This window comes from Microcebus murinus, chromosome 20 (assembly GCF_040939455.1).
Source record: "Microcebus murinus isolate Inina chromosome 20, M.murinus_Inina_mat1.0, whole genome shotgun sequence".
NCBI lineage: Eukaryota > Metazoa > Chordata > Mammalia > Primates > Cheirogaleidae > Microcebus > Microcebus murinus.
Window position 1 is genome coordinate 28,838,253 of NC_134123.1, and position 15,227 is coordinate 28,853,479.

The window sequence follows — 15,227 nt, forward strand, 5'->3', positions numbered from 1 at the left end:
TTGCAATGCACACCAACTGTGATAGGAGTTGCATGCCTTTCCTCCATCTTCAGGATAGAACACGTGGCCTCCAAGGCCACTGTGGCAGAAGAGGGATTAGAGATTGTAAAGGTCCAGGCTTTGGGGAAAGCCATTGTCACCAACTTAACTCTAAAGGTAGTCCAGGCAACAGTCCCCCGTGTGCCTGTGCAGAGAAACGTAGAGCGAACACACGGCAGTGGGTCTCTCTCACGGGGAGCTGGAACCAAACCTTTTGAATGTTGAACCCTGGCATTTGTTGGCATTTGTTCATCCCATAAATCTCAAACTTTTGTGTCCTCTGATGTATCAAAAACCAAACCAAGCCAACCAAAAAGAACAGTGCCCACTGCTCATGCGTGGGCAGAAATAAGAATCCCATTGTAGGTCTCCTAGAGTTGCCATAACAAAGTGCCACAAACTGGGTGGCTTTAAAGAACAGAAATGTATTCTTTCATAGTTCTGGAGGCCAAAAGTTGGAAGTCAAGGTGTGGATATAGGGCCAAGCTCTGGGTGACAACCCTTTCTTCATTCTCCCTAGCTGCTGGCAGTAGCTGGCATCCTTGGAGTTCTTTGGTTTGCAGCTACATTAATTTCTGGTCCCATGGTCACATGGCCATCTTCGTGTGACCTTTCCCTTTGTGTGTATCTGTCCAAATTTCCCCTTTGCATAAGGACACCAGTCATCCTGAAATAAGGCCCACTCTAATGACCTCAACTTGGTTAAATCTGGAAAGACTCTGTCTCCTAGTAAGTTCACATTCTGAGGTAGGTAGGGTTAGGATGTCAGAGTATCCACTTAGGGGGAGAGCACAATTCACCCACTTTTCCTATGATTGGCATCCACAGGACTGAACTCATTGAGTCATTGACTTAAAAACGTGAATGCAACCATGGTGGTGGGGAAAAGGGGTCACCTGCGTGCGTTGCCAGTGCTGTGGATGAACGCCTAGGGTATGCGGCTGCCAGCTCAGCACATGGCCGGCCAGGTGAGGGCCACAGCCCTTCCCCCACCTCTGGAATCAACATTCTTAGATGAGTAGAAAAAAGACTGGAAGGAACTCTGTGTAACATGTGTGTAATGCAAACATACATTTTTTTTAAATACCACCTTTATACATTATAGCTGTTTTACCTCCATGTTTGCTATGATAAAGCATTTAAGAATTTTAAAAATGAATATTCTTTTTTCCATACTATTTTATTTATACTCGAGATTCGTATCTTGTTTGTGGCCCTCAACTGTCTTAACTAACCCTCCATGATGCATGTTCGTTTCATTATCATCCTGTGGCCCATCTGAGTTGATGAATGAAAACATGGGTATTTTTGCTGCGTTCCAGGGTCTTACCGCGTGAGACAGTCGGGCTTTTCATGGCTCTAGACCCACAGCAAACGTTTGAAAACAACTTCTGGGCCGGGCGCGGTGGCTCACGCTTGTAATCCTAGCACTCTGGGAGGCCGAGGCGGGCGGATTGCTCAAGGTCAGGAGTTCAAAACCAGCCTGAGCGAGACCCCGTCTCTACTATAAAAAAAATAGAAAGAAATTAATTGGCCAACTAATATATATATATAAAAAATTAGCCGGGCATGGTGGCACGTGCCTGTAGTCCCAGCTACTTGGGAGGCTGAGGCAGTAGGACTGCTTAAGCCCAGGAGTTTGAGGTTGCTGTGAGCTAGGCTGACGCCACAGCACTCACTCTAGCCTGGGCAACAAAGGGAGACTCTGTCTCAAAAAAAAAAAAAAAAGAAAACTTCTGGATTGCTTGATGCTGTAAAAGGTTGTATACTTTGCATTCAGATGAAGACTTTTGAAAATTGTGAAGCTCTTAAACCGACTCAAACAAGACACCTTGAGTAGGTCTGAAGGGTAGAAACAAAGGCGTTAGCCAAGCCCATATCTATTTTCTAGTAACACTGAATGCATTGCCTGTCATGCTTCACTTAAAAACCTGCAAAAAGTAAAATAGGAAATGAAATCAAACAAATAAACAAAATAAATCCTGGGAGTAAATAATTTACTTCCTGACAAGCAAGAAAAAAACGAAACCAGCCAGGTTTCCGTGCCCTAAATTGGGGACTTGGGAACAAGATAGGAGCGCAGGGGGGAATTGCTTCTGTCTTTGCACTGTCAACTGTTTGTCCTTACGAGACAGACAGCAGCTCCTGTGCCCTGTCAGCAGCCTTCAATGCGTCCTCACCTTTAATAGGATTGAACAAGCCACTCCGTAGTCCCACCTCCAACCTGGAGAATTCCTGTCTCAGGGGACACCACCCATGGCCTGGTGACACAAAATGCCCTGGGCACTATCCTTGAAATGCATGCGAGTTACCCATGACAGTAAAATTTGCATGTATGATCGGGCTGGTCTGTCCCCACCCAAACTCGCCTCTGGGCCCTGGAGTCTGCAAAGGGCTTGCAGCCGCCTGGGTGTGACCTGGCTTGGGACAGGCCTGCCAAAGGGAGACTGCTCCTTGGGAGGCGTTGGGGCCAAGTGCCGGAGATTTAAAGTGACAGGGTGCATTTAAACGTAAATTTACCATTGAACAAGTCTCCGCTAGTGCCACTTTACCTCCCATAATCTGCAAGTTCTCTCTCCAGCGCTGCTGGGACAAGGCCGGGATCTCCCCCCAACCAAACGCAGACTCGACTCGATGTCCTCTTGTTTCCGAGTGGACAAGGAGGGCAAGGAACCGGAGGTGGGGGTGCCCGCCCCGCCACCTGGGGGACAAAACCTTCAGCATAAGAACATTGACCCTGTTCAAATCCTGATGCTGCTTCTGAGTTGAGAGGGGGGAACCATGCACACGTGGAAATTCTAACGCAGGCAGGCAAAATCAAATACACCCTAGCACACACCTATCCATGTGCAAACAAGCACACATGGCACGCCCAACTCTATATGCTCATCGACACATGTGTGCATGTAAACAGATGTGTACACGTGCTTGCACACTTGTAACTACAGCAAGGAGTATTGGGGAGTATGTATGAAGTCTCAACTGGAGCTGCCTGGGCTCCAACGCTGGCTTCTAAGCTGTGTGATCTTGGGTGAGTCATTTCACCCTGTCGTTCAATGAGAAGCAATCATACCTATCTCCTGTGCTTAGCACTCCAGAGCATGCATTCAAGTTACCACCACCACCACCACCACCATCCTCATCCTTCCATGTACTTCCAACTGGGGATACCGGCAAGTGGGTGCGTCTCCGAGCTGTTCATTCCAGTGCCACATCTTGCCTGGAAAACCTCGTCCTTCTGCAGACGGCAGCCAACAGGAAGTGGAAACTGCCTCGAATAGATTGACAAGTTGTCCAGACAGGTGGAGTCGCTGCAAAATCAGACCTGAGCTTCTGTTTGCATGTCCAGTTAAAAAACATGACAACCACTCAACCACAAATTGCAAGAGGATTCAGCTTATGTCTGCAAATTAGCTTATTGATTTTAAAACTCCTTATAATAACAATAGGGTTCAGGAGCAAAGACCCTTCTTACCCAAACCTTTGTAAAGACTGCCTTTTGTGTTGAGCACTGAAGATACAAAAGTTGGAAAGACCTGGTTTCTGCCCCAGAGCAGGGCATGCTCTGGTGCGGGAGGCAGATTTGCAAATACAGGCCAGGATGGTGGGGAAGGTCTCACAAGCTGTAGGGTTATTAGAAGAAGGGCACAGTGACCAAAGGAGGCTTAGAGGCTGGGAAAGTGCCCAAGGAAGGCTTTACAGCAGGAGTGAGAGTCTCACTGGGATAGAGATAGCCGCGGGAGGAGTGAGGTGGGGCAAGTGTCACTGGCACAGGGAACAGCACGTGCAGACTCTGGGATGAGCCACTTGGGTGTGGCCGCAGTTCAGAGCTTGCACGTAGGGGCGGCTGAACACGAAACTGGGAAGGAAAGTGAGGGAAATGCTAACCCTTTTGCTGCCCAAGCCTGGGTTCATCACATGCTCCATGCAAGACTCCACCCCAAAGGTAGAGTGACCTTTCAGAATTGTCTGTCATGTCTTGACCACACCCGTGGCTCTGCTATCTTCAAAGCTTACCTCTTCCTAACAGCTTTCCCTCTACTGTTCCTTTCTGCACACTTACGCCCACATGCCTTGACCCAGCTGTGCATGGGACATAAGAATTGTCGCAACACACCATGCAGGGGGACACCATTGACCAAAGAGCATGCACTGGATGGAAAGAACCTGATCATTTTCCAATGGCAAATTGCAATGAGGGGGAAGGCATGCATATTTGCTCATTGCCCCCCTACACCTTTTTTTTATTAAAAACACTCAAAAGTGCAGCTCAACACAGAGATGCTGAGCACTTCTGTGGTGTCAGGAGTGATCCATCCCTTGTCTCCTGAATGCCAGCTGTTGGCGTCACCAGGAGGGGACAGAGCCTGCTGCTCCCAGGGCAGCCGGGTGGGAGCACAGGAGCCTGCCTCCCTCCCCACAAGGACCAGGAGGGATGGGCCTTCTCCTACAATTGTCGCCTTCACAATTGTGAATTCAAACCGCCCAGTTACATAACAGCATTTGTGACGGGCCATTGTTCCGGCCAGCCCTCTGAGCTTTTGTTCCTTCCTCTGTGCGCCAGCCCCTGAATGGTCACCCATGCGGGGACCACGCGACATTCTGCATTCTCTTTTTTTCCCCCTCAGTTGAAATGGATCTTTGCAGTCGCCAGTTATTTACAAATATTCCAGTTTCCTCCTCCGTAGCATGCCAGGACGGCTTCTAACTTGCAAAAATGAAAGGATGGAGATGGGGGAAATAAAGGTAGAAGTCGCACTTGCATGACACGGGTCTGCAAATAATAGCAGACCAGGTGAATAGATAAAATGAAAAAGAGAAAAGGATGGTTTTAAAAGGAGGTGATAACGCCTTTTTTAAACTCCTTTTTTGAGGACAATTAAGAAAGGGCGCCTGGGTGGGTGTTTGCTTTCAGTCACAGCTGCTTGGCTTTTACCCCAATGGCGGTCACCTCCAGGGGGCATGTGTCCCACCCAGGTGGTGATCAGAGCAGCCACACTCCAACAATAAAGACAGTAACAATAGCTAACTTAAGACTTAGGGTGCAGGAAACTCGAAGAACTTTACATACTTTGACTCTTAATCTTTGTAACAACCTTGTGATGAAACAGATGCTAAGATCGTTCTCTTTCCACAGTTGGGGAAATTGAGGCTCAGTGACTTCTCACAGCTGGTAAGAGGCAGGGATGCAGAAAAACACCCAAGGAATCTGGCCCAGCTTCATGTGTTTTTCTTCCTGATTTTCCTCTCCTGCTCTGGTACATCCAACAACTGGCTTCTCATGGACATGCCCCAGTTGCTCATTTCTTGCACACGGCCTGTCCACTGCCTGGGCAGCAACCTCTCGTCATTCCACTTCCTTCTCTCTTGGCCTTGATTTTATGCTTTAAGCATCTTCTCAGGTTTTTAATGGGCATGCAGAGATGGCCCAAGGACCAGCTTAAAAAGAACATGCTAATTCAAGTGTTCTGTGGGGGTGGTGGCTGAGACTCCATGTTTCTAATAAGCTCCCAAGGAAGCTCATGCATGCATGGACCACACTTGGTGTAGTAGTACTGTAGTGGACCATGAATTCTATGAGCGCAGAGATTATGGCTGCTGTTTCTGCAGCCTCAATTTTCTCTGCTATAAACTACGTGTGATGTTACAATATCTGACCCAACAATATCTTACCCATTGTTTAAATTAGTGTTTTTTAAAACAGTAGAAACTGTTGTTTCCTAATTTCTCCCTTTCCTCTTTTTTTTTTTTTTTTTTTAAATATGCACATGCTACTAAAGTCTGTTATCTGAGCTGTTCCTTTCTCTTGTATAGCCTCCAGGGATCTCTTAAAGTTCTCAGAAAACCATTGTGGCTCTTCCTCCCTGACATTTTTAGTAAGGAAAGTGCACTTTTTAAAGTTGATTACAACCTGATTGAGGATCAGGCTGTAGAGGAAGGTAGGGAATCAAAGCTTTAAAAGTGAAGTGGGAGTCACTGCTCATTCTCGTCGGGAGCCTTCTTGCTGGCTTGCCCTTCAGCCTCTGGTCATGGGGCTGGGCTGTCTCCTAATGCCTCTCTTTTCTGTACCTCTGATTTGCATTCTTACTTTCTCTTTGATCCATGATTTGTTGCTTTTTGGTCTTATTTCTGATGATACAGATCAATGACTGTATCTCAGATTATCTCATTACTACGTAGACCAGGAGTTGCCTTTTTTTTTTTTTTTGATAATAGATGTACATATTTTCAGGGTACATAGGATTTAATATATTCATATAATGTATACAGATCGAATTGGGGTAACTGGGATATCCATCACCTCCCATATGTATCTCTTTATTTTAGGGACATCCAAATTCTTTTCTAGCTATTTTGAAATCTACAATAGATTAACGTTAAGGGTAGTCACCCAATTGACGTATTAACCACTAGGTTTTATCTCTTCTAAATGTATACTCGAACCCATTAATCAAACTACCTTTATCTCCTTTGTGGCCTCTGCTGACCACTAATCTACTCTCTATCTTCATGAGATCCACTTTTCTAGCTCCCTCATATGAGAACATGTGATAGCCATCTTTCTGTGCATTCCTAATTTTGCTTAACGTGATCACCTCCAGTTCCATCCATGTTGCTGCAAATGACAAGATTTCAGTCTTTTTCATGGCTGAATAATATTCCACTGTGTATATACAACACATTTTCTCTGTCCATCCATCCATGGGCACTTAAGTTGATTCTATATTTTGGCTATTGTGAATAGTGCTGTAATAAGCATGGAAGTGCAGGTATCTTTGATACATTGACTTCCTTTCTTTTAGGATATTATACCCAAGAGTGGAATTGCTGGATCCATATGGTAATTCTATTTTTAGTTTTGTGAGGGGCCTCTCTACCATTCTCCATAGTGGCTGTACTAACTTGTATCCCACCAACAGTATTCCTTTTTCTCCATATCCTCACTGTTATTCCCTGTCTTTTTGATAAAAGCCATTTTAACTGGGATGAGATGATACCTCGTTGTAGTTGTAATTTACATAGGCTCTGATTAGTGATGTTGAGCATTTTTTCATCTACCCAATGGCCATTTGTATGTCTTTTGGGAGAAATGTCTATTCACATCTTTTACCCAATTTTAAATTAGATTACTTTTTTCTTCCCTTTGCTATTGAGTTGTTTGAGCTATTTGTCTTCCAGTTATTAATCCCAGACCAGGTTTTTTTTTTAAAAGTGTCCTGTGGACCATTGGCATCTGAGTCACGTTGAGTTTGAAACTGCTGATTTAAATAGTTGACCAGATAAGGTCTAATAAGGAAACCAAAATGTCCTGCCGACTTGGGGTTCAAAATGAAGTTCACTCTGTTTAGTAATCAAAATAAGGTGACTTTGATCTTGCATGACACCCCTTTTCTGTACTTTATTCTTTCATAAGTCATCCATTGCTGACCCAGGAGCAAATCCATCTGAGAAACACCATTTTGCAAGTTGTGTAGCCCTTGACCTCCTTACCACTCGAAGTGTAGGGTCTTAGATGGGATTTACTGAGCCTGGAGGACATCACAGCTATTCCTAGTTATTGATCTTGCAGAATAATCCATGACACAATCGTTACCACTGACACCCAGACAGGTCAGCCAAATGCCTCAATGCTGGGGCTGGAGCGTGTGGCTGCTGCCTGATACTCCAACATTTCCATCCTGGTTGTTCTTTGTCTCCGTGGAAGAGTTAGAACTCAGTCCTGTTCCCCTAAAACTAGGGCAATGTGTGACCATTGCTGCCACCAGCGGTGGGGGAAGGGCTGCCACATGAAGAGCTCAAACCTCACCACGATGAGGCCCAGGAAGTTTGACTTTGAATCCTGAGTCCTAAGGGATCCCCCTTGCTTCTCTGCTCTCAAAACCTGCCTGCTAAAGAACATTTTGCCCTTGGTGCCTCCTGAACCTCAACCATAAAGTAAAATAATCCCCCCAGTGCTTGAGAAGTGAACTGTTACGGGATCTAGTGTTCTCATTGGTCACTTTGTCATATAAGTAGAACACCGAATCTCAATGCATTTTACAAGAAAGTCCGTAGTAGAGTAGTCTAGGATTTTGCCATGCAAGGCTTACTAGAAATGGAGATTCTCGGGCCCCACTCCGGGTCTACTGAATCAGAATCTGCACAGTTGCACTGAGTGTGCACGACATGTGCTGCCCTGAAGAATTGGTAAAAAACTATGCTGTCAAGTCTCAAGATGACGAGTCCCTAAAATCCTGTAACACACAATCCCATTGGACAAACCCCCTGATGGAACACGAGCTGTAGCCTTCTGGGGTCTGAAGCCACTCTTAGGGGGGGGGGGACTCTGAAACTTGAGGCATCCTTAAATACTGCTATCTTTCGACACCAAGGCCAATCAACAATACACACACACAAACAAACATGCCTCCATGGACTCTGAAACATGGCCCAGAAAACCCCACCTGACTTGCCTCTCTTACACTTGAGATGCCTGTTTTCCTGCCTGCTGCCTTTATATAACAAGAACATCGTTTATGTCTTGCTACCAGGCATGATGAGATATGACTATGTATCAGGTACCACACCAAGCGCTTTCTACGCATTATCTCGGCTAATCCTCCCAGGAGCCAACGAGGTAGAGTGTCTCCCAATTGCAGATGAGTAAATTAAGGCACAAGCTGGTGAAGAAATTTTGCCCAAAGCCATGGAGCTCTACTAAGTAGCAGAGCCAGGTGTAAAAAAATAAACAAGAAAGAATCAGGGTGAGCCAACAGAAAAGATCTGATTGTCTCTAAAACTGCAGTGGTTATCCATGCTATCTCAACGCCTCACCCAGGAGAACACGCCCTCCCTCTTACTTTGCCAGGTCGGGTCTTTGAAAGCTGGATCTGAACTAGATCACCTGGCCCTGAGCTGGCCTCACGACAGGACACAGCTCGTGGTGATGGCCCCTACCGAATTTTAAGGTACTGGCGATCGGGCTCCCCTCCCCGAGCAAGGCCACTCGGGCCCCGCACACCTCTGGCTTGGGCACCATTTGCATGAGATAGGAGCTCAGCCGGCTCCCAATTGCAGGGCCGCAAGAGCAGGTCCCTCTTGGGACCCCAGAGACAAGTAGCATTGACCGATCACATTGTCCAGCCAACAGCTCGGGGAAGGAGCCTTCCGTCTGGGCAGAATCCCCCGAAGCCAGAGCGAAACAATCAGGTGCAGTAGGGTTTTATTCTGGGTGGGCCAGTTTGGAAACTCAGAACTGATAAACATGTCTGGGAATCTGAAAGACTGACTCAGAAATCCCCAGGGCCTTGGCTGCACCCCATAAGTAAGCTAAGGAGGGGGGCAAGTGAGCTCTCTGTAGTCTTCCCTGTGTTGGCCCTACACTGCCTCCTCCCTGTCCCATCCCCTCGAGATACAGCTGCCTGGTCAAGTGTGAATCATGAAACCACATAAACTGCGACAAGGCTGCCGTCCTCCTGCCGACTTCTGGGAATATAGACAATAATAACGTAAATACGACTTACTCTAAAGGCTTAGGCAAAGAGCTTAAAGGAGGTCTATATATTTTTTTTTACGTAAACAGTCTTCTGTTTACTGATGTGCTTAACTCTGGGATCTGGCATCAGATTGTCTTGGCAGCAAAGGGTGTATAACTACGATCAGGACATGGCAAAAGAAAAGCCATGCAAAAACCTCGCTTTGAAATCCCTCCACCTGCAGTGTTGGAAAACCATAGTTCATGTGGTTGAGTGTGTGATACTTTTGCTAGGTGATTAGGCATAAGAGTGAGATACCAGCATTTTTTTATTTTCATAGCTCTGAAAGGGTCCTTTAGAATGGAGGGCAGAAAGGTGTATGTGTATGAAAGAGAGAAATTGGCTGGAGAAGTTTAAACTCAGACGTTGCCCAGACTATGGAAAAATTTCCCACCGTCCTCCTCTCTCCCTTTGTCTCCGAGCTCACTATTGATCCTAGCTGATGATCTGCATGGATAGAAGATGTCACGCAACTCGAAAATTCCTTATTGTTGCTAACCACAAATATTTGGGGTTTGTGTTATCTGTTATAATGAGAACCTGCCAGGGAAAAATTCAGACATACAAATCTCTGTGTAAACTACCTTTGAGAGTCTTAAGCTGACAAAAGCCAGAGCAAAGTCTGAAATTTTGTCCTCAGAGTACCCATAATTGAGGCTCTGGCTCTTCGTGTATTGGAACGGGATTCCGGCAAAGCTTGGGTTTTCCACGTACACCGTGCTGTGTTTGGACCAGAAAAGTCTTGCTTAGTTCTGTGGCCTCCCCAGTCTGAGGCAGACACTTTTCCAATGCCCCTAAATACCTGTGAACAGGGTGAATGGGGTACATAGCTGTACAAGCTTCCGGGCGACAATGGAGGAATCTCCCCCACTTGGGGAGTGGAGTAAGCGCAAGCTCAGTGTTAGCTCCATCCTAATCATTACAGACCCTTGTTGTTCTTCTCTGCCCAAAATCCATTCCTCTTCTCTGCTAAAAGCTTAGGCCAATCACACTGTCACCTTCAGAAATTTAAACCTTGAAGTAGAATCATTTAGGCAAAGAGCAACTAATGTCTTTGTGCTAAAGCAACTGGTTGTGAATTCTTGGCTGCTACCCTTCCCAAGTCTTGAGGGCCCAGCTCTTCCCTGTAGTCCGTGAGCTACCCGTTGCCCTTCAGCACACTCCTCTGTCTTTGCATAAGCTCATCAGAGTCGGTTTCTTTTGCTTACAAAGAGCCCTGACCAAATCCTCCTCTTCTTCCAGACTTTGTACTAGCAACTGAGGCTTCCATGGTGAACAAAACCCCTCTTGACACTTAGAACAAGACTAAAGTTTAGCTATTGATTTTTTTAATTTTTTTTTTTTTTTAGCAGACATTGTAGTGGGAGTCTCTTCTACATATGTGTTGCTAGGACCCAGCAGTCAGCAAGTCAACACAACCTCTTTTCTTACAGATCTAATTGTCCATTGGGAAAAAGGACATTATATAAGCAATTACTATGATAATCTTACAAGAGGGTGCTATGGCTTCAATGTGCACCCCAAATTTCATGTGTTGAAAACAGAATCCCCAATGTGGCAGTATTGAAAGGCGGGGCCTTTATGAGATGATTGAGTCAGGAGGGCTCAGCCCTCATAAATGGATTAATCCATTCATGAATTAGTAGATTGGTGTGTTGATAGATTAATGGGCCATCCTGGGAGTGGGACTGGTGGCTTTGTGAGAAGAGGAAGAGAGACCTGAGCAAGCACATTAGCACTCAGCCCCCTGGCCACGCAATGCCCTGTGCCACCTCCAGACTGTCCAGGGAGTCCCCACTGGCAAGGAGGCTCTCGCCAGATGCAGCTCTTCCACCTGAGACTTGTCAGCCTCCATAACTGTAGGATTCCTTTTCTATATAAATTACCTAGTTTGCAGTATTGTTGTAAGCAACAGAAAGCCAAGAAACCTCAGTGTATAGTGAGAGCACACCTAGCCAGGACTCACCTCATGACCTGGCAAGACTCTGCCCTCAATGAGCTTTCATGGGCTAAGGGATAGTGAGTGAATAGCCACCTGTCTCAGTGAGCTAAGTGGAGTCGATGGTAATGTAGCAATCCCTGTAGTGACAGGGGGAAAGGGCTAAACTCTAACGTCTATCACCCCTCCCTCCCACCTTGGAAAGCCAACTTGTAGTAGAATGGCTCAAATGCATTCTGGGGTGAACTTGCTGAGCTACGCTGTCTGCACGGATGGAGGTACACCAAAGTCTTCACCTGTGCAGCTCACAGGCACAAGTCTTCCACAGACCAGGTGAATTGGCCCACCTGATGTTTAACCCATACCTAGGTGTCTCGTACAGGTTGTGGTGTCCTCTATGGAAAAGAGATTAAGTGCTGAACGAAAAGGAACTAAGTTATATATGACACCTAGGATGTTCCAGCCAGGTACTGATTCTTGTCACATGTCTTTTAGTTCTTACAATCACCTTACGAGGCAGGTGTTCTATCATACTCTTGCTCCAGTATTTTTAGCAGATAAAGCAGACGTTGCGAGTTTAGGGAAACTTTCCAAGGTCACCAGACGATGACATCTGTTTGGCTGAAAGCCCCTTGCTTATTCCTCTCTGTCACAGCTCCCCTCAGTTAATCAGAAAGCAGACACATGCTAGGTAAAGGATCCTGAGCGCAAGGGAAATCAGTTAGCCAGCTCAACCTGAGGCCTAACCCAGCCTCCCAGGTGAAGTTCCAAATGTCAAAGCAAAGCATGGGCCAGTTCTTGGAAGCCCTTGCTTCCCCAGAAGGAAGGAAGGAAGGAAGGAGGGGGGAGGGAAGAGGAGAGAAGAGGGGAAGGGGAGTGGGGGAAGAGAGGAAGAGGACGAGAAGAGCAGAAAATAGCCAAGCCCATCTGATCAATAGTGGTCTGTAACCTGAGGGCGTTCGTACACATGAGGCTGTCCCTGCTGAGGTTACATCCCTCCCCGCTGTGGCCTCAAGGAACCCAAGAGAAACACTCATTGCCTTCTTGGTTATTTTATAAACAGTGCTTGGAAACCACGAGTCATTATCACTCCTCTGGCCAACCAGTCAGACTTTCCATGCCCTTGTGTGTGATGATGCCCTTCATCTTCCCAAAGTCAGCAGCAGCATTTCCCTAAACCGAAAGGATTGTTTACTTTGGCCGTAACCAGGGCAGAGTTTAAGTCTCAGCCTGTGCACTCCTGACTCTCAACAGACTCTAGGGCTATCATCCAAACATTCATTCCTCCATCAGCTCTTTCATTCACACGTTTATCCACTCACACTTAGACCTTCCCAAGCTTTTTCCAGGCAGTTTTACACTCATCTATTCACCCATCTATTCATCATCCATTCATTGACCAATGCAGGAATCCAATCATGTACTCCCTTCTAATTATCCACTTACCAACGCCTCCATTTAGCCACTCACCGGCCCAATAACCAGACCAGTAATTTTTTCTTTCTTTCATGCATTGATCCACCCATCCGTTCATCACTGACACAATCACCCACCATTTCTGCACTTGATCACCTGATCACTTTCTCACTCAATCATCTAGTCACCTATTCACTCCATCTGTAATCACTAATTATGAGCCAGATACTATTGTTGATGTTGGAAGAACAAGAACAAACAATATTGTTACCCATCCACCCAACCACCTCCCACTGACATCTATTCATTTTTACACCACGTGGAACTCCAATTCTGTGGGTACTGGATTGTGTACTATTAATAGGTGGATCCCAGGGAGACTGGAAGAGAGAAAGAGATGAACCCTGACCCAAGCCCATGCAAGGTGCAACCAAAGAGACAATTGGGAAAGACTTTTCTAGTAGACAAAACACAAACAAGAGCCAAGTCCAGAGCTTCGGCTATCAATAAAAAGGAAGAAAATTTGCAACGGGGATATATTAATGTGGAACATAAAGAGATTCATTCTGGCACCAAAGTTAGTCATAGAAGATATTATTAAGTGGGTCTGAGCCTTCCTCTGAGTCAAAAGGAAGTCTGAAACGGTGCCTAGATGATTAAGACACTTCGATTATCTATCCATTTATCAATTCTTTCATCTATCCACCTTACCCATGCATGCATTTTATTCATCTACATTTTTGACAATTATAGCACCTCTTAACCAGCGTTCCAACGATAGGTACAATCATCTCAGTTGGATTTGTCTTTGCATTCCTAGTGTCTTCCATTGCAACTGACACGTTACAACTATATAAATTAAATGTTTTCTAAATAATGAGTTCTCTTATTTATGACTAAATCTAGACTAGAAAGGCAGCACCTTGGTTACGTAACTTAGCTGGCTTAGGGCTAATACAAACAAATTCACTTTTGGTATGATTGCCTCATGTCAGCGTGCAGGATTCATCCTATCTGCATTTGAGAAACTGGCGTGCCCAGGTGAGGCCACGACTAGTTCAGGCATGTCTAGATGACATGGCTTTGGCCATTGAACAAAGTGCATCCATCTGTCTCATATTCTAACACTGATGGAAAGGGCTAAGGCCAGATTCATGCATTAGGAGCTAATCAGCCATATCTCAGGATTCCTTAGATCCGATTATTTTTGCTTAACACCATTTGATGAAGTCGCTGCAGAGACGCTTAATCAAAGTAGGTTTGGGATAACTGCATCTGTGTAAACAGTACTCTCTGACTTGTTCGTGTAACCAGTGCCTGTTAAGGAAGATCACTTTGTGGGTTTGGTCAATAGTCAAGACATCTGGACAAGTCAAACTGAAATCTTTTCATTTGTTAAAAAAACAGTAAGGCTTCTAAATCGAAACCTGGATGCAGTGCAGCAGGCCATTAGTAGCCTGGGAGGTACAGGAGATAAAGCCAGAGACAGGTAGCTGTAAGTCTAGCATGTTACATACGAGATCTATGGTCTGGCATGTTACACTGAGTGTCTCTAGTCCTCAGTTTCTCCATCTGTAAAATGTGAAAAACAGCTTTTGCTTCACTTAGCTGGATTCTTGTTGACAAGCTGTAGGAATTACGGCATCACCCAATAAGTAGTAGCTCCTAGTTTGTTGATGCTCTGAACGGTTGGTTGCTCTATATGCCCAGATCGTGTTCCTTGAGGCCTTTTATTTAAAATTTTTTTAAAAAAATGCTTTTAGTGTGTATTTGAAAAGGGCTTCTATGTCCGTTGCCTCGTATGAGCCTAATCATCACCATCATTGTTGTTATGATCAAAGCCATCACCATTCCCATTCTGCAGATAAGTCCACCAAGGCCCAAGTCAAACAAGGAACTTTCCCACTTTGCATCAAGGTCAAGACTTGAAACTGTCATCTTCAGACTCTGATCCCAGTTTTCTTTGTATCATCACAAGTATAAAATAGCAGACTCAACAAAACAAAGGGTAGAAGAGGTAAAAAGGCCCCCAAACACCCCAAGGCTGTTCCCGAGAGCACCTGCTTGGGTAACAAGTGTGTGGCTTGCTGAGATAGACCCAAACAGATGTCACACAATTGTGCACATTGACAAAGTGCATGCATCTACTTTCTAGCCCACTGATTTTTTTCCCCCAACTTTAAGCCCTTTTAAGCCCCACATGCCCTTCTGATGGGCCACCAGCTTACAAGATGACACCATGAGCCCGAGGAGCTATACTACATGCCAGACTCCTGCAAGGAGTCCGTGTTTTATTTCACTGTTTTTCCTGGGTGTGC